The 25,326-nt window shown below is 35.2% G+C and overlaps 1 long non-coding RNA gene across 1 annotated transcript; it reads right to left on the bottom strand.

Moving 5' to 3' along the window:
• Nucleotides 1-6,066: 6,066 nt before the first annotated feature.
• On the bottom strand, nt 6,067-6,899 carry LOC105750508. Its single transcript, XR_004233984.1, has 2 exons — nt 6,861-6,899; nt 6,067-6,430 (listed from the first exon to the last, which is right to left on the bottom strand). It is a non-coding gene; the product is annotated as an uncharacterized LOC105750508 (long non-coding RNA).
• Nucleotides 6,900-25,326: the final 18,427 nt, after the last annotated feature.

Raw genomic sequence — 25,326 nt, 5'->3', positions numbered from 1 at the left:
CTGACTCACTTATTTTTCTGGTCATCTACTATTTTTGATCATCTAACTTCAGAACTATTCCTTTCCCACTTCACTAGTGGTGTTGTTTTGTTTTGTTGGGTTTTGTAGGAAGTGGAGGGAGGTAGTCAGGGTTAAATACTTGTCCAAGGTCACATAGAATCATTTTATAAGGGAAGTAAATTTTGTCTCACATAATTGCAGATCAATAACTCATCTTTAAGTTATAGGCTTAGAGAATTGCCTTTGACAATGATTATATAACTTGCCTAGTGTCACATAACTAATGTCAAAGACAGGACTTGCATCCAAGTCTTCTTGAGTCCAAAGAAGTATTGAGTGTTCCTCTCTCTATGTCACTTTATGTCATGTTCAGTCAAATAAGCAGCTTAGCATTGAGAGCCTTAGGATGAGCAGGTGTTGGAGAGATTTGCCATTCCTTTTTCAAATAACTCACAAATGAAATGGGATTTCAATACGGGGTTAGTAAATGGGATTGAGTGTAGAAAGAGGTACAAGAAGCTAGATTGGCTGGAAGGATTTTAGGGTTAATGACAGATGGACATAAAGTGAAACATTTCTCAAATCCCATTAAGACTTGTCTTTCTTCTTTCTTCCAGAATCTTTTTTCTCATAGCAGCATGAACTCATTGGAGACAGAAAGTGATGGACAACTCAGATTTTGATTTCACCTCTCCTTTGCCCACAGGCTTTATCTATCCACTCCCTTTATTAATGGCATGTTTTGCCTGACTGCCTCATTAGATTATTAGATGATGACAGCTTGATTCTGTCCTGTGTTTTGTTTACTGAGTGACTGATACTCAAGAATATGTGAATGTACTCAGGCAACAACCATTGACTAAGGTGCTAAGACTGCAACATCATTATGTAAAGTGTTAATGCTGCCATAATTGTATTTGTCAAGTCAAGTATTTAATAAGTGACTGTTTAGTCTCAGCAACCATGCTAAATAGCAAGGATATAAGGATAAAATTTAATGTTCTCTGGGAGCAGATTTCTTGGGGGGCTTCTGGAGGCAGCCTTTGTTTCAGTTCAAAGTAATCACCCCCAAATGCAGCCAGGAGTTAAAGTCCAAATCCTTTATTGTCTCTTTCCTAAGGGCTTGGCCAGCTTTTCTGGAGGCCTTCCGGATCTTGGTTTCAGTGTTCTCCACAGGACAGCCTGCCACCACTTCTCTGTCTTCCTTAGTTCTGCTTGACTGCCGTCTCTGGCTTGTGAATCTCCTCGAGTCGATCCTGGTTGAGGGTCCTAGCTTATATATGCTCTCTTAAAGGTGTGAATCTTGGGGAACTGTAGTAGTACTAAGTACATCTAGAGAACTGTTAAGCACCCTACTAAACAACCATTGTCTCTATCAATTCCACTGACTTAGCACCTTGTAAAAATTCTAACAGTATGATTTGGAAGAATAAACATACTATGAAACTGATCATCCTTTGGATGCTCCAACTAAGATGATAAATGAAAGTTATGCTTTTATGATCATATTCTCTATAAGAGTTCAAGAAGCCTATTAGCTATTTTCAGAAGAAATCTAGATATATCCATTGTAAAGACATGTAAATTTTGAAATAAATATATATATTTATGGTCTACAAAAAAACCAATGCAGGTTAAATTGGAATTAAAAGACCTAAAAAAAAGTTTCTTTTTTCTTTGATCCTACAATTTAAATCTACTAAATTTTTTAAAAAGTAATTATTCTCCTGAAGTCTGCATTTCTTGAGAAATATGGAGTGAATTTGTTGAACTTACTGTATCCTAGTATCTTAGACTAATAGATTTAAGTTGAGCCTTAGAGGGTTAGAACAATTCTATCTTCTCACTTTCCAGATGTGGAAGGTAAAACCCAGAAAGGTTGAGTGATTTGTTCAACATCGCACAGTTAGGGAGCTGAAGACCTGGCTTTTGAACCTGAGTCAACTAGCTTTAAATCTATACCTTTCCCTACTACATTAACGAGGTGGAGTGTTTAAAAAACTTGTTTTGCTTTGAGCAGGAAGCAATTGGGGTTAAATAGTTGCCCAGTGCAGTTAGTAAGTATCCAAGACTACATTTGAAATCAGGTCCTCTTGATTCCAGAGCTGGTGCTCTATTTACTGTGCCTACTAATAGCTGCCCCTACACTAGTGGCTCTTACCTGAGAGGTCTATACACTTTAAAAAATTTTTGATAATGATATTTCATTATAAATTAGTTTTCTTTATAATCCTGTTTTTTTATTTTATTCAATTATAACCATTATTATGAGAAGAGCTCTGTAAACTTCACTAGGCTCCTCAAAAGGTCCACAATATAAAAAAGTCAAGAACTTCTGCACTATATCATGCTGACTCTTCCCCTTAATCCCCCATCCTAGGAGAAGGAGTATATGGTGGCAAGCATCAGGGTTGAACATGTTCCCTGTAAGCTTGTAGTGTTTAGTTCTGTGCCCAATGAAAGCTCAGGTTCAATTGAGAATCCATATACATATAATCTTCCTCAGCAGCAGTCAAGGTCTAGGTCAGGAATCCTGGGAAAGTTCAAGGTAGACCCTTCACAAATAGAAGCTGACCAGCTAAGGAGGTAAAGCTGGAAGAGTTACCTGAGAGAAATGCCAAAAGCCATCATAAATAAATGATAATTCCATATATAAATCAAGGATAAAGTGACTTCACTTGACCATTCTGCTCCATAATCTGAACAAGGACAATAGCAGCTACTCTTGGGAAATTAAGGTTGGAACACTATTGGTGAAAGTGGTTGGCCAATACATAGCCTCCATCATTTCTCAATTAGTATTATAATTTACCCCATTTCCAGGCTATAATACATCAACAATGCCCAACCCAGCTGAAAAAGGAAGATGATTAAGCAACTTTAGCATTTTGGATACCATCATAAATTAATACTTCCCACAGTGAATCTCTTCTTTGTCCTTAAGAACAGAAATAATCATCTTTACAAGAATGGGAAGAGGGAAGACATTCCATCTGAGAGGAAATGAGATAATATTTGTAAAGCACTCAGTATACTGCCTGGCACACAGTAGTTATTTAATAAATGCTTATTCCCTTTCCCCATTTCCATCTGCTTTACTCAGAACTATCTCTGCATCTGGACCATATCTAGCATCAGAATAATCACCTTAAGAATCCCATTTGGGGAAGGGGAGGTTCCTGGAGGCTCATATCATGTTTGGTTAAACCTTTAATAGTAATATCATGATCTAGAGCCATGGGATCAACAGGCATAACACTACTAGGTAAACTTCAGGAAAAAGTGACCATTTTGTTTTTTATTTCTTTGATAAAAACTTTAACTGAGATATAGAATCAGCACTTACAGGAACTACACAGGCCAAATCCTTCATTTTACAGATGACAAGAGGATTTAAGTGACTTGCCTAGGATTTCACAGCTAATAAATCACATTCAGTGCCCAATCCCCTATATCAAGCTGCCTCATATCTTCTTTTTTTAAAATAATATTTTATATTTCCCTGTGAAATACATAAAACAATTTTTAACATTCATGTTTTAAAATTTTAACTTCTAAATTCTCTCCTTCCATTCTTTCCCAATGCCTCCCTGAGACAGCATATAATTTAATATAGATTATACATGTGGAATTATTTAAAAATATTTCTATATTGCTCATATTTTGAAAGAAAACACAGACCAAAAGATATGGGGAAAAAAAAGAGAAAAATAGTATACTTCAGTTTGCCTTCAGACTCTATAAGTTCTTTTTTTTTTTTTAAAGCAAAACTTTATTTTTCCTCATACTAACTAAAGGGTGACTGTTGAAGGACCATGAGCGTCATTAACACATTTACAGATGCTATACAGTCAGTGCTTCTTTTATGTCAAGTTTGTTCATGAATTTTCATTTCCAGATGTCCTGCATATGACTGGGTCAGAAGTACCGTGAGAACAGCATGCATAACAAGTTATGTACTTTTGTTTTCTGTGAATAAGATTAAAAATGCAAATATGTGAAATTTTATTTTGAAACAGATTTATTTAGTTACTTAATTTACTTTCTTATTCTTTAGAATATAGTGAAATGCAATCAACTTGAGCTTCACTAAATTGTATTTCTTAAAAATAAGCCTGTTTCACTATGCAAACTATGAGATTATAGAACACATATTGAACCTACATGATAAAATTTTAAGAGTGTAGTGTATTGTTTATACTATAAAAGTGTGGCGATTATTTTAAATATATTCTTACTGTGCATTGCTGCAACATTAACAGGCTTTTCTGTTCTATGGCAATTGAAGAAAAAACCAACTCCATATGGTTGTAAGAAACAACAGCTTATCACCAGGGCTTTGTGATAGGAGAAGGGAGAATGTCTTCCATTGGAAGAGGGATACTTCGGAAAGATTTGTATTTTACTTTATGAAATACTTTACTTGTACTTTGGGTTCTTATTCTATCTTTCCAGCAAATATACCCTTTGTGAAAAGCTGTTAATTAGTTAAATGGATAGTGGGATTTAATTATTTGAATTAGTGATTTTGAGAAGATATTCAGTAGAAATGGGTGATTGGCATTGGGCAAATACACACCAGAAAGGGGGCTTGAGCTAACAGCATTAAAAAGACACTTTAACACTATGGAGTTATTCCTACAGTTTTGAGGAGATACATCTTCTGGGAACCCAAATTTCAATAATCTATAATCTATAATTATATAATTATAATCTAATAGACTATAATCAATAGTCGATTCTGGCTAACCACACACACATTTTTACCATCAGCTTTGCCACTGCCTCTGTGGATAGCTTTGGGCCCTGTATTGACCTGTCCTGGTTCCTAGATTCTGACCATCTCTGCTGCTCCACCCATGAGAATTTTTCTAAACTACTTATAAAAATAGTACTGGAAATTACTGTGGTTGGGGTGGGGGTGGGGACAGACAGGGGAATAAGGACAAGGAAACACAAGTAAAAAATTTCTCAGTCCTATACTGTTGTTTACATAAGTATACTAGGATTGATCTCTGAAAGGGAATATCGAAGAAATGTCTCCAGAAAATTATCCAATTGCAGAGAGATCTCAGTCCAATAGAAAAGAACCCTAATCTATTGCAATCTTCACTTGAATCTCTGGCCAGTGTTTGGATCAACTCATTCTGGCCTCATTCAAATGAATCCCTGAAAAGATAAATGGGTCTACGTGTAACCTTTCCCTAATCCCATGGTTTCTTCTTTGTGCTGTGGCAGAAAGTATTTGTGTTCATAAGAAGCAGTGCATGATGATGTAGAGGAAAGTATTGTCCTTCTCATCATTTTGTATCTCCTTGAGACACTGGTTGTAATCCTGGCCCCAACACTGTTTGTGAGACTTTAGGCAGATTACCTAACTTTTATGAAGAACTCTGCCCTGTTTACCTCCCTAGGATTGGTCTGAGGATCCAATAAGTTAATGAACATGGAAGCAAACTGAAGACTGCAAAGCATTATACAAATATAAAGCATTATTAAGATGTATTTATTTACTCCTCTTCTAAGATGTGAGAAAAGACATTTAGGCAGGTTGTTGGATTATAGGCTAAACTAATATGAGTTTTGTTACCAGAAGCAAGAAGTCAAGAACTTCCTGCTCTCACTGGGTAGCGGTCTGAATCTCTCAGTAACAAGAAGCTCATTTCAGATTGCTAGGATATTTAAAGTACTAAAATACAGGGATATCATTAAGTAAAATCCTCAGGTTTTTATTTTTCCTTTTCCCTCTGTTATCAGCTGGTACAGAATCTTCTTCTGACTCTTCTTCTGACTCCAGGAAGCTACACCATGCAAAGCGGCCATACCCTTGTAAAACCATCTCAGCAGATGGGATAACTCAGGTTGAGACCTCAAAAGGGTCAGTAATTTAGGGAGACTCGTAGCCCAAGAATGTGAATTTGATCAGTGGAATGGGCAACATGAGAACATGGCCCATCCATCCAATGGCCATCAGGGCAGCTGAGGCAGGCATTGTAGAGTGCAAAGTTTGGTGGGACATCAAGGACACTAGGACCATGCACTATATCCTGGGCCATCATCACTCACCATGACTTTTGTCTTGTCACTAGACTTGTACGATTCTGAAAGTGAGGCTGACCTTTGTGCAACTCTGCCTCACTTAAATCCAATTCACTTGAGTGTCAAGATATCACCCCATAATGTCAATGGTCCTCTTGGAAAACAAAGGATGATCAATAACAAGAAGGGAGAAAGTCTGATATATAAAAATGAAGTTCTGGATCTACTAGTAGTCAGAAAAATAAAAGAGCCTTTTATTTTGACTCATGCTTATATTTCAACAAAGTTTTATTTTAAAAAGTATATTGAATTTCAGGTCATACAAGACTTGGATTCTGGTCCCAACTCTGCCACCGAATGACTTTTATTCTCTGAGTTTTCATTTTCTCATCTGCAAAATGGGAATAATAGCACTTTTCTTAGACACAACTTTCTTTTCTCCCACATCGATGCCTTTGAATAAGATTCACCCCCTTTCACACTACATCCCCAGGCACCATGTCTGCAAGATTCTCATTTCTACAGATGGAATCTTTAGATTCTTTCAAAACAAGGCTCATGTGTCACCTTCCAGAGAATTCTCTTCTTGATCCTTCCAGTTATTGGTTCTCTCTCTTATCTTGAAATAAATGTTTTGCATTGTTTTGTATGTATTTATCTGTGTACATATTGTATTCCTCTGGTAGAATGTAAATTCTTTGAAGGCAGGGACTATTTTTATTTTTGTCATCATATTCCCAGCATCTGGTGCCTTAGTCACAGAAGAAACTGGATAAATGTTTATTGTACTGAATAGAATAAAATTAAATGTTTTCACTAACTTGTGGTCCAGTCCTTTCAGTCAAGTCTGACTTGTGGCGACTCCATCTGGGATCTTCTTGGCAAAGATACTGGAGAGGTTTGTCATTTTCTTCTCCAATTCATTTTATAGCTGCGGAAACTGAAGCAAACAGGGTTAAGTGACTTGCTCAGGGTCACACAGTGACTAAGTGTCTGATTTGAATTCAAGAAGATGAGCCCTCCCAACTCCAGGCCCAGCGATCTTATCCACTATACCTACCACCTCCCCATTTTCACAACCTACTTCACAGGATTGTTGTAATGGTATTAAAAAGCTATAGACATGCCAGCAGAACCAGGAAAAAAAAAACAATCTATGTACACAAGCACTCTATCCCATATCACCAAACTTCTCTGACATTGCCATCATTCTGGTATAGGCCCTCATCAAGTCATACTTAGACAATTGTATCAGCCTGCCTCACACTTCTTCCTCTCTCTCCCATCCTCCCTCCCTCCACCCGGGTCCATCCATCCCCTATTCAGCTACAAGAATGATTTTACTAAAATTCAGGTCTGACCAAATGATTCTCCTACTCAGTCAACTCCCGTAGCTCCCTGTCATCTACAGGATCGAATACAAAGGCTCTCTTAGTCACCTGGCTTATCAAAATCCTTCCTAAACCATCAGGCAACTACATGGGGCAGTGGATAGCACAATGAATCTGAAATGAAGAAGACCTAAATCCAAATCTGATTTAGCTGTATGATTCTGAGCAAGACACTTAATCTCTATATGCCCAAATCCCTTGATCTGTACTATGAGGATACTAATAGCACCTCCCTTCCAGAGTTGTTGTAAGGACAAAATGAGATAATATTTGTAAAACTTTAAGTGCATATAAATGCTAACTAGCTAGTTACTATGTCACCTAGAAAGGAATGCAGTGCTGCTGATGTTATCTGGCAAGGGCATAGTTCAATGAAACTATAAAAGTGCTCTCTCTCTCTCTCTCTGGTGTGTGTGTGTGTGTGTGTGTGTGTGTGTCCATTATTTCTATTAATGTAGTCAAAAGGATATTTTTGTTTTGGAAGAGGCAGGAGACTGTCATTTTTAGACAAGTAGTCAATATTGTGAAAGAGTAAACATTTGCTTTTAGAATTCTTTCATATAATCCATTTGTAGATTTACTTTGAGTAAGGTAAAATACTGAATGTCAATACAACCATTCAAGCTTTGTGAATATATAGAAGATTGAAAGAAATTCTATTGAAAGAATTCTAAATTGAAAGAATGTTCCAATGAACCAGCATAATATTGTCCAAGGAGGAATAGCTGCAGGACCTCTCCATCTATAGAGAATTTCTTTTCCACTTAATTTCCTCCAAGATAGTGGCAAAATTTTTTGATAATCATTATCTCTGTTTTATGCCTTAATTAGCATTAATAATCAGACCATTGAATAGATTATCTGTGGAATCATTTATTAAGAAATCACATATGATCTTAACATGATTGAGAAACTTCTGTTTGAACTTTAAGACTCTATATAAGATATAACTTTAAGTAGTTCAACATATAGCATCAATGTGGGGTAGGGTAGCAAACTCTTGTGCTCATTCATTCAACCCATAGATATCAGTGAACAGAAAATTAATGTACATAAAGATAATAGAACCTCTTTTAAAAAAAGACTTTTCAGTTGTACCTACTGGTTAATTTCTTTCTTTCTGGTTAATTATTTTTTTTCCAATTACCCTTTTACATAGCTATATTTCCCTACAAGTTTTTATATTCCCTTCCCATAGGCTAAAATTTAAGTTTCAGCCACAGGAGGATGCTATCAGAAAAACCTGGAAAGACTTAGACCTACACAAACTAATGGAAAGTGAAGCATGCAGAACCAGAAAAACATTGTACATAGAATAGAAATATTGTACAATGATCAACTGTAAATGATTTAGCCGTTCTCAGCAACACAAAGTTCCAAGACAGTTCTGAAGAATCTATGATGAAAAATGCTATCCATCTCCAGAGAAAGAACTGATAGAATCTGAATGCAGACCAAAGCATACTTTTTTAATCATTTAATTAATCGGTAAAATAATTTAATTTAATCATTAAAGGTTTTTATTTTCAAAGCATATGCATAGTTTTCAACATTAACCCCTGCAAAACTTTGTGTTCTAAATTTTCTCCATCCCTTCTCCCCAACCCCTCCCCTAGAGAGAAATAATATTAAACCTATGCAATTTTTCTATACATATTTCCACAATTATAATGCTGCAAAAAATTTTCAGATTAAAAAGAGAAAAAAATGAGAAAGAAAACAAAATGCAAGACAAAAAAAGCAAAAATACGCTATTGTGATCCATACTCAGTCCCCACAGTCCTCTCTCTGAGTGCAGTCTTTTTTCTCTCTCTGCATCAAAAGATCATTGGAATTGGCCTGAATCACCTCACTATTGAAAAGAACCACATCCATCAGAATTGATCATTGTATAATCTTATTGTTGCTTTGTACAATGTTTTCTTGGTCCCACTCACTCCACTTAGCATCAGCTCATGTAAATCTCTTCAGGCCTTTTTGAGATCATCATGCTTATTATTTCTTATAGAACAAAATATTCCATAACATACATATACCATAATTTATTCAGCCATTCTCCAACTGATGGGCATCCACTCAGCTTCTAGTTCCCTGCCACTACAAAAAGAGGTGCAACAAAGATTTTTGCACATGTGAGTCCTTTTCCCTTTTTAATGCTCTCTTTGGAATACAGACTCAGCAGAGATACTGCTGAATCAAAAGGTAAACACAATTTGATAGACATTTTGGCATAGTTCCCTATTGTGCTTCAGAACAGTTGAATCAGTTCACAATTCCACCAACAATACATTAGTGTCCCAGTTTTCCCACATCCCCTCTAACATTCATCATTATCTTTTCCTGTCATCTTAACCAATTTGAGAGGTGTGTAGGGGTACTTCAGATTTGTCTTAATTTGCATTTTTCTGACCAGTAGTGATATAGAGCATTTTTTCATATGGCTAGAAATAATTTTAATTTCTTTAACTGAAAATTTTTCTGTTTGTATCCTTTGATCATGCATGAATTGGGAAATGGCTTGTATTCCTATAAATATGAGTCAATTCTCTCTATATTTTAGAAATGAGGCCTTTATCACAATCCTTGGATGTAAAGATTTCCCTCCCACCCAGTTTACTACTTCCTTTCTAATCTTATCTGCATTGGCAAAAACTTTTTAACTTAATATAATAAAAATTATCCATTTTTGCATTCCATATTACACTCTAATTCTTTTTTGACCACAAATTCCTTCCTTCTCCATAGATCTCCACAGATCTGAGAAGTAAACTATCCTTTGTTCTTCTAATTTGCTTATAGTATCACTCTTTATGTCTAAACCTTTTCTGGCCTTCTCTTGGTATAAGGTAATAGGTCTGACTCAATGCCTAGTTTCTGCCATACTAATTTCTAATTTTCCAGCAATTTTTGTCAAATAGTGAGTTTTTATCCCAAAAGCTGAGGTCTTTGAGTTTATCAAGCATAGATTACTGTAGTCATTGACTATTATAACTTCTGAACCTTACCTATTCCATTGATCAACTATTCTATTTCTTAGACAATACGAAATGGTTTTGATGACCACTGCTTTGTAATATAGTTTTAGGTTTAGTATAGCTATGCCACCTTCATTTGCATTTTTTTCATTAATTCCCTTGAAATTCCTGACCTTTTGTTCTTCCAGATGAATGTTGGTATTATTTTTCCTAGCTCTGTAAAATAATTTCTTAGGAGTTTGATTGGTATGGCACTAAATAAATAGATTAATTTAAATAGAAATGTCATTTTTATTATTTTAGCTTGGCCTATGTACGAGCATTTGATATTTTTCCAGTTTATTAGATCTGACTTTTTTTGGAAGGTGTTTTGTAATTGTGTTCATATAGTTCCTGACCTTGTCTTGGCAGTTAGACTCCCAAATATTTTTATATTATCTACAGTAATTTTAAATGGAATTTCTCTTTGCATCTCTTGCTGTAAAGCATACTTTTAAAAGACATGTTTTCTGCTTTCCTTCATAATATGACTAGTATGGAAATATGTTTTGCATTATAGCACATGTATATCCTCTATCAAACTGTTTGCCTCCTCAATGAGAAGGAAGGAGTGAAAGGGAAAGAATTTGGAACTCAAAAGTTTAAAAAATAAATGTTAAAAGCTTTTACATGTAATTGGAGAAAAAATTAAATTAAATGAATATAAATCTTCACAATAAAGTTAAATTGTCTATTTACATGATAATTGTATGAAAGTATAACATTTTATGATCAGAGCTCTCGTTTATGGAGTAATTAACAGTTTATAGAACACTTTGCTCCTTATAACCAGTGAGTAATGCTTACTAATGATGCTTTGTTTTGTTTAAGGAACATGCATGCAATTAAGACAGACAGTGTAGCATAGTGGATCATATGTTTACTCACTTATTAAGTGAGGGAGTGTCCAAAAAGATTTGGCCAAGCCAGTCAGGACATTTTCTCTGTCTTTCCCTCATTGGTAAAACCCTCTTCTTTCTTTGTTCTACCTAGTGACTTCTCCTACTTCTTTTAAGTCCCATTTTTTTACTGGAAGTCATCCCCAATACCTTTTAAATCTAGTGTCTTCTCTCTGTTGTTTCCTTTGTATTCTGTATATCACTTGCTTTGTATACATTTATTTGTATGTTATAGCTTCCATTAGTTGCAAACTCCTTGGGACTAAGGACCATCTTTTGCCTCTTTTTTATATCCTCAGTAATTGGTACAATGCCTGGTACATAACAAATACCTAATAAGTATTTATTGGTTAATTGATTGATTGAACAAGAATATCTCTTGCTGTGGGAATTTCAGTTTTCACCTCAACGCATCAAGAAATTGAGTCCAGTCCCTGTGCCATGAGAATGAAGACATATTCCTCCAGAATTTTTGCCTACTAATTCAGTGAGCTAAGCACTGAACAAGCATCTTCTTGCCTACTCAAAGAGGAAAAGCAAGGAGTTAAAAAAAATTCAAACTATATTTTTTAGTACTTCTGAGTCCAGATAGATTCTATGTCTTGTGGGTTTCTAGAACAATACACTTGCAGTCTCTCAATTATTATTACTTTCCCCTTATTAAGTGCTGCTTATTAGCTTGAGAGGCAATATTGCATTTTGAGTAAAGTAACAGCTTTAAAGACTGCCTGTATTACCCTGGGAAATATGCATCTCAGTATTCTAAGTCACTCCTTATAAGACTATAAATTGCAGAGAAAGTGCCAACTTGACTCCTCCTCACCAGAGAATTCCCCATGCCAATTAAATCAAATTCCTAATCATTTCCCCAATTATGAGCTTACTAATTCTATGCTTAGGGCAAATGCCAAGGGGAGGATTCTGGGAAGATAGCAGAGTAGGTTGGTAAATTTCAAGCTCTTCTGATTTTCCCTACAAATAGAACAAATTTGCATCTCAGGGTGAATCAAGAAGACTTAGGGCAGAATAAGGGTCTTCCTGATACTATGCAACAATATCGGAAGAAAGACCCTGGGCTGAGATTAATCTGTCTGAAGTGCAAACACCTCAGAGCTAGCGCCACAGAAACACCAAGTGGGAACCTCTCAGGCTAGCTGTTGTGGCTGAAACCTCAGCAAGAACCACAGAGACTTTCACCTCCTGGACAGTGTCAAATTGGAATTTGAGCATGGGAAGAGAGTGAACTTTTGCTGATTGGAAATGGCCCTGCACGAGAAGGAATCAGCACCTGGTGAGTGCAAAAGCAATGGGGCAGGAGCATTGCTTAGTATGGGCACTTGCAGGAGGGTGGAACTCTTGGTTTTGGGTTCCTGGTCAAAGTGGAGAGCTGAAGGGAAGCATGAGGCAACACTCCCCATCAGGTGCTTACATTTATACATCTAATTAAAAAAATGAACTGCCAAAGAAACCACCATTAAAACATTATGAGAACAATGAAGATTGGTGTTCATCTTCAGAAAAGAACATTTTAGTTAAAAAAAAAAAAAGCTTCTACCCCAAAGAGTAACATGAAATGGCTCCCTGTCCAGAGAGAATTTATAGAACTCAAAAAAGAATTTAAAAATCAAATGAGAGACATTGAAGAAAAACTAAAGAAAAAATTAATACCATCCAAGAAAAACAAGAAGATTATGAAAAAAAGTTAACCAATTAGAAAAGAAAGCAGAGAGTCTCAAAAGTGAAAATAACTCTTTTAAAATTAGAATCAGGCAAGGGGAAGCAAGTAAAGCTATGAGAGACTAAGAAATAAGAAAAGAGATTATAAAGAACTATAAAATATAATAGAATGTGAAACAACTCATAAGAAAAAACAACAGATCTGGAGGACTAATCAAGAAAATCAATTATTATAAGAATAATTGGACTGCCATAAAGTTGTGACCAAAAAGAGAACCTTGATACAATAATATCAGAAAATTCTACTGGAGTGATAGAACATGAGGGGAAAGTAGAAATAGAAAAAATCTGCCAATCACCATCTCAAAGAAAGCCTTTGTCGAAAACACATAGGAATATTATTGCCAAATTTTGAAACCTCCAGATCAAAAAGAAAATTTTGCAAGAAACAAGAAAACAACAATTCAAATATACTAGAATTACAATTAGAATTATACAAAGATAGCAGCAACTACAATAAAAAAAAAAAAACCACAGATCTTGGAATCATTTCTACAGATAAGCAAAAGAATTAGAGCTGTGGCCAAAAATATCATATCCAGCAAAATTATCTATAATTTTCAATGAGAAAAAAACAGACATTCAATGAACTTGCAGGTTTTCAGGACTTTCTATCAACCAAACCACAACTTAATGGAAAATTTACATATAAAGAGCCAATATCAAAGAGTAATTTTAAGGAACTCAACATGAACAGACTGTTCAAAAATGGACAAATTTTTTTTTAACATGGGAAATGTATAATTTATGTTTAAGATTTATATCAACAATAAGTTAAGTTCAAAAGAAAGATTGGCAGAGTAAAGGTAAAAATAATAATCATGTTATAAAAAATGAGTTGCAGAGGAAGAGTAGACACAGAGGCATTACAGGGGGAAAGAGGGCTCATAGTACTGAAAACCTATTCACATAGGAAATGAGTTCAATAGGCAACACTACATATATACCATGAAGGGTACAGCACCCTCCAAAATCTATAAAGAAATAAGAGGGAGGGATAGGTGGATGGGCAAGCAAAGGGTGAAGGGAGAAGATAAGGGATCCCTGAGTAGAGGGAGGTTAAGTAATAGTAAGCCAACTTATGGAGCAGAATTTAATGAGTCAGCAGGGAAAATGACAAAAATAATATCTGAGACCCATATGTGCAAAAATGTTTGTAGTAACCCTTTTTGTAGTAGCAAGGAACTGGAAATTGAGTGGATACCCATCGTTGGGGAATAGCTGAATAAGCTATGGTATATGAATGTAACGTAATATTACTGTTCTATGAGAAATGATGAGTAGGCTGTTTTCAAAAAATATGGAAAGATTTATATGAACTAATGCTAAGTGAAGTGAGCAGAACCAAAAGAACCTTGAACTGAGCAACAAGAAGATTATGTGATGATCAACTGTAGTGAACCTGGCTCTTTTCATCAATGTGTGATTCAAGGTAATTTCAATATTCTTGGGAAGGAAAGACTCATCTGTATCCTGACAGAGAACTATGGAAACTGAATGTGGATCAAACCATAGTATTTTCATTTTTGTTGTTGTTATTATTTGTTTGCCTGTTTGTTTTTTACCTTTCTCATGATTTTTTCCTTTTTGATCTGATTTTTCTTGCACACCATGATGAATATGAAAATATGATTAGAAGAACTGCATATGTTTGATCCATATCATTGCTTGCTTTCTAGGAGAGAAGGAGGAGAGGAAAGAGAAAGAAAAATTTGGAAGACAAGGTTTTACAAAGGTGAATGTTAAAATGTCTTTGTGTGTATTTGGAAAAATAAAATACTATTTTAAAAAATTGTATCCAAGACTGTTGTCTACTTGTATTGACTCTACCATTATAAGGTTACATGACTGTCCTCAGTGGAAAAATAACCATCTCATGAAAGAAAGTGGGGTCTTTCCATGGGGTAGGGACTCAGATAAATTCCAACTGGAAAGATTTATAAATCACACAACCTTCCACAATGAAACACAGAGAAAAACAGGATAAAAGGATAAAAGGTCACTAACTCTGAGAACCACTCAATCAGCATTTTCATACCAGTGAGGCAGGTGCTAATACCTAGGGTGAGACAAGGGATTCCTTACTAATACCATCAGGTGGTTAAACACACAGATATGATGATCTAGTCAGCATATGAGTTTATATTATATAATCTCAAGGGGCCCTCCCTAGAGCAACCAGTGTTGTTATTCTTCTCTGATTGATTGATTTCTCTATCACACTTCTCACAGTATCTATTCTAAACTATCTTTTCCTCCTCAACCTACATTTACCACACCCATGTAGGAGAAATTCTCATGACATACTAAAATGAAAAGCCATATATTAGGAACTCCCTTTTCTCCTCAGTTTTTACACTTACACTTTAAATAGCCTTAATACGAGCTCATTCTCTTCTTTGCTCTAGTTTCAGAGAACGAGATTAATCTTTTTGCAAGCACTGACTACTCTGTTTTTATCTACAATGTCATCCCTTTCTATCTCTCCTGGAAGTCTGCCAAGTTAGTCATTGTGTCTTTTCTCCAAATCTCCAGTTTCTGCCTATTCAGTGCTTCTTTCCCTGATACCTATAAACCTTCTCTTGATCCTCCTATCCCTTCCTGCTATTATCCTATAGCATTCCTCTATTCCACAAATTCTGAGAAAAAGCTCTCTACACTCATCGCTTCTATTTTCTCCTCTTCCACTTCTCAACTCCTTTCAGTTTAGCTTTTGGTCCTACAATTTGACTGATTGCACTCTACAGGATCACTGATAATCTCTTTAATTGCTAAATGCAGTGGCTTTTTCTATCTTCGTCCTTCTTAATCTTTCTGCAGATACTGAAATTGTGGACCAATTCCTCCTTCTGCATATTTCTCCTTTCTGGGTTTTTATGACACTGCTTAATCGTGATCCTTCACTTATTCATCTGATTTGTCTGTCACCTTTTCAGGACCATCATCTGTATCTCACTCCTTATGCAAAAGTGAACCTGGGGCTCTCTTCTCTTTCTCTGTCTCTTTCTCTTTCTTCTGGGCTCTCAGTGATCTCATCAGCTCTTACATGTTTAAGAGTCATTTTTAGGGAGATAACTCCCTAATTTATCTATCTAGCCATCATCTGCTTTCTGAGCCCTGACCCCTTATCTCCAACTACTCATTTTCATCATCACTTGGAATTCCCATAGACATTTCAAGTTCAACATGTCTGAAAATGGTACTTATTTTCTTCCCCTCAAACTCTTTTCCTCCAAATTTCCCTGCATCTGTCAAAGACACTATCATTCTTCTAATCACACATGTTCACAACCTAGGAGTTATCCTAGGTTCTACATTCTTACTTAGCCCTCTCTCATCTAGTTATATGCCAAGTATTGCTGATTTCACCTCTATATCTCACACTTCAATTTCCTTTTTTCCACCACAGCCACCCTAGTTCAGGCCAAAGATAATCACAATAATCTTCTAAATGGTCCTCCTACATCTAGCCTTAACTTTCTCCAATTCATCTTCTGGAGAGCTACCCAACCTAAAACCTGTCTGGTCGCGGCACTCATCTCAAGAATATTCAATGGTTCCCTATTTTATCTATTTAAAAAATCCAAATTTATTCGGCACTTCGAGCCCTTCAAATAAAGCATATCTTTCCAGGCTATTTACACATTACTTCCTCTCAAACAATCTATAATTCTGTACAAACTAACCTACTTGCTATAAACTTGTATCCAACATTCCATTTCCTATCACCATATATTTGCATTCAGGGATCCTCAAACTTTTTAAATAGGGGGCCAGTTCACTATCCTTCAGACTGTTGGAGAGCCAGATTATAGTAAAAACAAAACCTTTGTTTTGTGGGCCTTTAAATAAAGAAACTTCATAGCCCTGGGTGAGGGGGATAATCGTCCTTAGCTGCCGCATCTGACCCACGGGCTTTAGTTTGAGGCCCCCTGGTAGATTGTTTTCTGTGCCTGGATGGTTCTCCCCTCACCTCTACTTTCCCTTTAAGGCTCAGCTAAGCTAAAAGCTTCTCTAAGAGGCTTTAGTGATCTAACTAATGCAGGAAATCTTAAATAGGGATCCAACTAGGGATTCATAAATTTCATGAATCTATTAATTTGAATGGGAAAAAATGCACCATTACTTCAATAGTACAGATTTCCTTTGTAGTCCTATGTGTTTTATTTTATGTATTTCAAGACATTAATGTGTAAAGGGTCCATTGCCAAAGTAGTCCATGACTTGAAAAAGTTCTGTCCTAGTGGCTATTCCCCATACTTATCTCTAAATTCCCTTTTTATCTATTTTGCATATATCTTATAGTCCTCCAAAAGAAAAAAAGTCTCAGCAGAACCAGGAGATCATTATATACTTCAACAACGATACTGTATGAAGATGTATTCTGATGGAAGTGGATTTCTTTGACAAAGAGACCTAATTCAGTTTCAATTGATCAATGATGGACAGAAGCAGCTACACCCAAAGAAAGAACAGTGGGAAATGAATGTAAACTGTTTGCATTTTTGTTTTTCTTCCCAGGTTATTTTTACCTTCTGAATCCAATTCTTCCTGTGCAACAAGAGAACTGTTTGGTTCTGCACACATATATTGTATCTAGGATGTACTGCGACATATTCAACATATATAGGACTGCTTGCCATCTAGGGGAGGGGGTAGAGGGAGAGAGGGGAAAAATCAGAACAGAAGTGAGTGCAAGGGATAATGTTGTAAAAAATTATCCTGGCATGGGTTCTGTCAACAAAAAGTTACTGTAATAAAAAAAATAAAATAGTAATTGTATAAAATAAAATAGTATTTGAATAAATAAAATAAAAAGTAATTGAAACTTCTCCCCATAAAGGAAACTCTTTGAAAAAAAAAGTTTCTTAAGGGCAGGCACTGTCTTGTTTTTAACTTTTGTATCTCCAAATACTTGCACAATATTTGGCATGTTCTTGATGTTTAATAAATAATTGTTGAATAAAGCTTAACTTAGAGTTGTCTTAAAACTTTTTTATGTTACAAATTGATTTATAGTCAATCAATATACCATGTCCAAATTCTTAGTTTTAAATGATTTCATTATTATCTCTGCTTTTGCTGCATATATTTTATAAAGAATATTATATTTATTACCTAAAGAAAATAGAAATGAGTACAGTTCTGACCAGTGACAGTCTATATGTTTGTAGCCAAATGCCCGAATTATTGGCCTTAGCTGTGGGAGATTTCTCTAATTTGACCACAATGGGTAAGCCACTAATTCAACATCCTGGCTAGCAAGGGTACAGAACTGTGGAAGGTGCTAGAATTTTATTAGTAATTAGGAGGTTTGCAATTATTTTATCTCATCTCATCTTAAGTTATTCAGTGGGTGTGTAATCCCTGTCAAAAAACAACACAGTCATGAATGCCAGTGTTTCCATGATCATCCATCCCTTGACAGATGTGTTCTGCTGAGTCACTTTTTTCCCAGGACTCTCTGTTCCCATCTGATCTCTTCCATAGTCCAAAATACTTCCCATATTTTTCTAATTAGCAGAAATTTGGGTAAAAATTTTTTTCCATGTTTCTTCCCTCTTTCTTCCTTCCTCCCTTCTTCCCTTCCTCTTTTTTTCTCTTTCCTTTCCTTTTTTTTTTCTTCCTTCCTTTCTTCTTACTGCAGTTAATATACCTTCAAGATTTTCCAAGTCTGAATCTCCACTAACATCCTACTCTGATGATTAATCCTTATCTCCTGGGAGATACAAGGACTGGATAATTCATTATCCCAAAAGCTACAGAAGCAGGAGCTTTCCTCCTTGACTGAAAAAAGTCAAGGCCTTCATTTGATCACTATGTATGATTAGATTGCTCCTGGAGATCAAAGGTTTTTTTTTTTTTTTTTTTAATCTTTTAAAGCTTTTTATTTTCAAAACATATGCATAGATAATTTTACAAAACCTTGTGTTCCAAAATTTTTTCTCTCTCTTTTCTCCCTATCCTTCTATTGGTGGCAAGTAGTCCAATATATGATAAGCATGTAATTCTTATATACATATTTCTGTAATTACCATACTGCACAAGAAAAGTAGATCAAAAAAAAAAAGAAAAAGAAAAAATGAGAAAGAAAACAAGATGCAAGCAAACAACAAAAAAAGGGAAAATGCTATGTTGTGATCCACACTCAGTTCCCACAACCCTCTCTCTGAGTGTAGATGATTCTCCATCACAAAGACCATTGGAACTGGCCTGAATCATCTTGTTGAAAGGAGCCATGTCCATCAGAATTGATCATTGTGTAATCTTGTTCTCCTGGTTCTACTCAGTTCACTTAGCATCGGTTCATCTAAGTTTCTCCAGGCCTTTCTGAAATTATCTTGCTGAGCATTTATTATAGAATAATAATGTTTCATAATGTATACATTTAATAAGTGATTATTGAATTGAACTGAACTGATTTGAAAATTCTGTTATGCAGAGGTGATTCAAATAGAAAATACAGGAGGTCAAATGCTCATATCCTACTTGCCTTCAGTTTGGTCTGGAAATTGCTACCAAATTGGCTCTCTGTGATACCTTTGAATGTAATCTTCTAGAAAGATTTTTCCATTTTCTTATCAATCACAGAATCTCAAAATTAGAAGGAAGCATGGAAAGTAGAAGGGAGTAGGGTGCAGTAGAAAGTCTACTGAATTTAGAATCAAAGAACTAGGGTTTAAATTTTGACTCTGTCTCTACCACTTACTACTTTTATCAATTTGGACAAATCATTAATAACTTCTTAAGGTCTCAGTTTCCTCATTTGTAAAATGAGGTCTTCAGATTAGAATGAGCCCTGAAGTCCCTTCTATCTCTGGTCATGTTAGAGAATCTAACCTCCTTCATATTCCCAAGCATGAATGTGTGAATCACTAAACACACATTGAGATAATAGTATTTAGTGACAAATTCTGTAAAACTATTGGAAATCTTTGTCACAGGTAGGACTCCTGTCAAGTTCCTGGTCCAGGCCTCAATCATCATCATACTTCTCGTCAGAACATATTTCATTATTGACTAATGTCTGGGATCCTAAACTTTCCTGGTTGCCTTCTTGCAGGTATGCCTTCAGGAATTAATCACCTGAGTGGAGCAGGCTTAAGGTGATCATCTCAAACTCTGTGAGCAACTTTGCAAAGTATAAGTTGAAAGAATTTCCCAAGAAATTGAAAATATCTCATATCAATATGCAACTATAGTGGGAAATGTAAGGCTACATAAAATGTATTAAATAAGAACTGACCCATCTTGTAATTTTATTTGTCATAGACTAAGGATTAAATTAAATTACAACAAAACAAAACAAAAAAAACTTAATGGTCCACCTTTTGTTTTGCAGATTGAGGAAACAGATCTAGAACAATTAAATGACTTGTCCAAGATTACCTAAGAAATATACAAAAAATATCTAAACTATGAACCTGGGTTATTTGGTCTCAAATCCATTGCTCCTTTCTTCCACTGTACACTTTATTCATCAGTCATGGAAAATGGGCCGAACCAAGCATATTAGTGTATCTTAAAATCTTGGTGATTGGAGAGATAGCTTGGTACAGTAGAAAGTATAGTGCAATAGGAATCACAAATACCTATGTTCAGATAAAAGAACATGGGCAAGCTTCAGCATCTCTCATTCTCAGTTTTTTCATCTGTGAAATGGGGATAAAAATATTAACCACACAGGGTTGTTGTGAGACTTAAATGAGTTTGCTTATAAAGTACTTTGTAAGCTTCTTATCATTTTATTGATGCATTTTTTCATATGACATCCATTTCTGAATATATTCCTCCTTCTTATCCAATTAGTCATTCTTGATAACAAAGGTTAAAAAAAATTCACAAAACTATCTAATACATTGTGTTGGTAACTATCTAACTGTAGTACAATGCAGAGTTAGTCCTGGAGTTAGAAAGATGAGTTCAAATCTAAAAAGCTGTATGACCCTGACCAAGTCACTTCATATTTATCTGCTTTGGTTTCTGCTTCTATAAAATAAGGCTAATAAATTGCACCTCCTTCTCACAGTTGTAGTGAAGATCAAATGAGAAATTTGTAAAGTGCTTAACAAATGATTGTTACTTATATAAATCTATTATTTCTTACTTCTACTGAACTTTCTGTGATTACCCCAGTTGGAAGTGGTTTCTTGATAGCAATTTGCTTCATACTTATTTATTCTTTATTCTCCAGTTATCTTCTAGATAGGGTTCACTAATAGCCTTGTTTCAATAAGCAACTCCTCCTCAATTCAGTTCTTCAGTGTTAGAATCACTATCAAACCAACTCTGCTTCTATCCTGGTTGGGGGTGACCAACCTTGGCCAGCAATACTCTCAATGTGCCTCCTCTTGTTAGAATGTAAGTCTCCTTATATGATAATCAATTCTGATGGACATGGCTCTTCAAGAGACAGATGATTCAGGTCATTTCCAATGGTTTTGTGATGAAGACAGTCATCTGCACCCAGAGAGAGGACTATGGGAACTGAGTGTGGACCATAACATAGCATTTTAATTCTTTTTGTTGTTGTTTGCTTGCATTTTATTTTCTTTCGCATTTTTTTTCCTTTTTGATCTGATTTTTCTTGTGCAGAACAATAATTGTGGAAATATGTATAGAGAAATTTCACATGTTTAACATATATCGGGATTTAGGGAAGGCATGGGGGGAAGGGAGAGAAAAAATTTAGAATACAAGATTTTATAAGGGTGAATTATGAAAATTATCCATGTATATATTTTGAAAATAAAAGGCTTTAATTTAAAAAAAGAATGTGAACTCCTGGGGGTGTTCTTGTTTCTTTCTGTCTCATAAAGTCAGTGGCTTCCATTTGCTCTGGGGAGTGGGGACCCTCTTTTCTTTTATATTGGTATTTCTACCTTGTAGAGGGATGGTTAGCATATAATAATAAGTCCTTAATGAACACATTTTCTTTTTTTTTTCTCTTTTTAAAAAAAATTTTTAATAGCTTTTTATTTACAAATTATATACATGGGTAATTTTACAGCACTGGCAATTGCAAAACTTTTTGTTCCAATTTTTCCCCTCCTTCCCCCCACCCTCTCCCCTAGATGGCAGGATGACCAATACATGTTAAATATGTTAAAGTATAAATTAAATACAAAATAAGTATGCATGTCCAAACCATTATTTTTCTGTACAAAAAGAATCGGACTCTGAAATAGTGTACAATTAGCCTGTGAAGGAAATAAAAAATGTAGGCAAGCAAAAATAGAGGGATTGGAAATTCAATGTAATGGTTCTTAATCATCTCCCAGAGTTCTTTCGCTGGGTGTAGCTGGATGAACACATTTTCAATCATTCTTTTTGTGCATATCTACAAATCTAGTCCCCCCTTCTAATCCAACAAACATTAACAAATGGCCTACTTTGCCCCCATGTTAGGTATTTGTTATTTAGTCCCATTCAACCCCATTTGGAGTTTTCCTGGCAAAAATACTGAAGTGGTTATGTCTTTCTCCAGCTCAATTTATCGATGAGGAATTGAGGCAAATAGGTTTAAGTGACCTGTCCCCAGTCACACAGCTAACTGGATGTGAATTTAGGAAGATGAATCTTCCTCATTGTAGGCCCAGCACTCTATCCATTGTACCACCAAGCTATTTATAGCTTTTAGTTTAACTTATAAAATCATAAATTTAGAAATGAAAGGGACTATTTAGATCATCTAATCTATTGCCCCCGTGTTAAAAAATTATTAAAGTGAGACCCAGAAAGGGGATTTATCAAAGAGATTTGCTGAAGGTCACAGAAGTAGTCATCATCAGAGCTGATAATTCAGCTAATTCAGATAATTCACAAGATGGAGAATGAGGCCTATATTTTTGGATATGGTAAATGTGGTAATTTGCTTTGTTTGACCATGATTATCGGTTACAAGAGTTTTGTTTTTCTTTTTCTTCAATTTGGAAGAGGGAGGGAGAAAAAGGATAAAGTTAGAGTTCATCCAGGGCAGTTAGGTAATACAGTGGATAGAGCACTAACCTGAGTTCAAATATGACCTCAGACACTAACTAACTGTGTGACTCTGGGCAAATCACTTAACTCCCAAATGCCTCCCCCCAAAAAACAAAACAAAACAAAACAAAACAAAAAACCCACACAAACATTTCTAACAAAAATATCCCTATCCCATCCCTCAAAAAAGAGAGGAGAAAAGAAAGAAGGCTGAAAGAAATCACAGGCAAGCGGGAAATAGCCTGCAGTCACAATGGAGTAGGGACTCTCCTCACAATTCCAGGGCAGAAAATAATGCTTCTGATCACTCACAGACTAGAGCACAGACCAAGAGAGTAATAAACATATCTCTCCTTAGATCATAACACCTTGGAAAAAGTGAAATTTATAGGTCCTTAGAAGCATCTCTGAAAACAACTGCACAAAATCCTGGAAGCTTGGAACAATGCAAAGCCTTACTTTAACAAAGAATTAAAAGTCAAAAAATAGGCTGGAAAAATAAGCAAATGACAGAAAAAAAAAACTTCTGAATATAGGAAGTTACTATAGTAACAAGAAAGATCAAAACACAAGAAAAAGATAACAAAGTCAAAATTTATATATTCAAAGCCTCTAAGAAAAATATGAATTGGTCTCAAGCCATAGAAGAACTCAAAAAGGATTTTGAAAATGAGGTAAGAGAGGCAGAGGAATGAAAGAGATGCAAGAAAATAATGAAAATGAGTCAACAGCTTGGTAAATGAAACACAAAAAATACTGAAGAAACTAACATCTTAAAAAAAAAAAAACTAGGCCAAATGATAAAAGAGGTACAAAAAAGTCAGTGAGAAAAACAATGCCTTAAAAAGCAGAACTGGCCAAATAAATAAAGAGGCATAAAAATTCACTGAAAAAAATTACTCCTTATAAAGTAGAACTGGTCAAATGAAAAAGAAGGTATAAAAGCTCACTAATGAAAATAATTTCTTAAAAATTAAAATTGAGCAAATGGAAGCCACTGACTTTATGAGACAGAAAGAAACAAGAAAAAACAAATGAATGAAAAAAATAGAAGACATTGTAAAATATCTCATTGGAAAAACAGATGACCTGGAAAATAGATCCAGGAGAGGTAACTTAAAAATTATTGGATTATCTGAAAGCCAAAGGAACCTAGACATCATCTTTCAAGAAATTATCAAGGAAAACTTCCTTGATATTCTAGAACCTAGGGAAAAAATAGAAATTAAAAGAATCTACTGATCACCTCCTAAAAGAGATCCCAAAATAAAAACTCCTAAACTATTATAACCAAATTCCAGAGCTCCCAGGTCAAGGAGAAAATATTGCAAGTAGTCAGGAAAAAAAAACAAAAACAAGTCAAGCATCACAGTAGTGATAGTCAGAATATTACAAGATTTAATAGCTTCTACCTTAAAGGACTGGAGGGCTTAGGAATATAATATTCTGGAGGACAAAGAAACCAGGAATACAACCAAGAATCATCTCCCTAGGAAAAGTAAGTAAAATACTTCAAAGGGAAAAATGGTCGTTCAATAAAATAGAGAACTTTCAAGTATTCTTGATGAAAAGGCCAGAGCTGAATAGAAAATCTGACTTTCACATACAAGATTAAAAAAAAAAAAGCATAAAAAAGTAAACAGGAAAGAGGAAATCTTAAGGAACTTAATAAGATCGAATTGTTTATATTCCTACATGGGAAGATGATACTTGCAACTCATAAGAACTTTTTCATTATTAGGGCAATTAGAAGGCATATATATAGACAGAAGGCCCAGGTGTGAGTTGAATATGAAGGGATAATAGTTTATAAATAAAATTAAGAGGTGAGAGAGGAACATACTGGGAAAAGGAGTAAGAGAAAGGTAGAATGGGGTAAGATATCTCACATAAAAGAGACAAGAAAACACTTTTACAGTGGAGGGGAAGAAAATTTAGGTTAATTTTATCAGATTTGGCTCAAAAAGGGAATACATACTCAATTGAGAATAGAGATTTATCTTACTCTACCAAAAAACAGAAGGAAAAAGGGATAACAGAAGTGGGTGGGAGAAAATTTAGATAGAATTTCTAGAATTCTAGAATAGAATAGAAGGGAGGGTAGATGGAGAGAGATACTCAGAAACAAAACACTGAGCAAGGAAGGGTAAAATTAGAGAAAAAATAGAATAAATGATTGTAGGTGGGAATAAAATGGAAGAAAATAAAGTTAGCGATCATAACTGAAAAAAATTTTAAAGCAAGTTTCTCTGACAAAAAAAAAAT

This window comes from Sarcophilus harrisii, chromosome 4, assembly GCF_902635505.1.
Source record: "Sarcophilus harrisii chromosome 4, mSarHar1.11, whole genome shotgun sequence".
Classification (NCBI taxonomy): domain Eukaryota; kingdom Metazoa; phylum Chordata; class Mammalia; order Dasyuromorphia; family Dasyuridae; genus Sarcophilus; species Sarcophilus harrisii.
The sequence above is the reverse complement of the archived record's forward strand: the minus strand, read 5'-3'. Positions and strand labels throughout refer to the sequence as shown.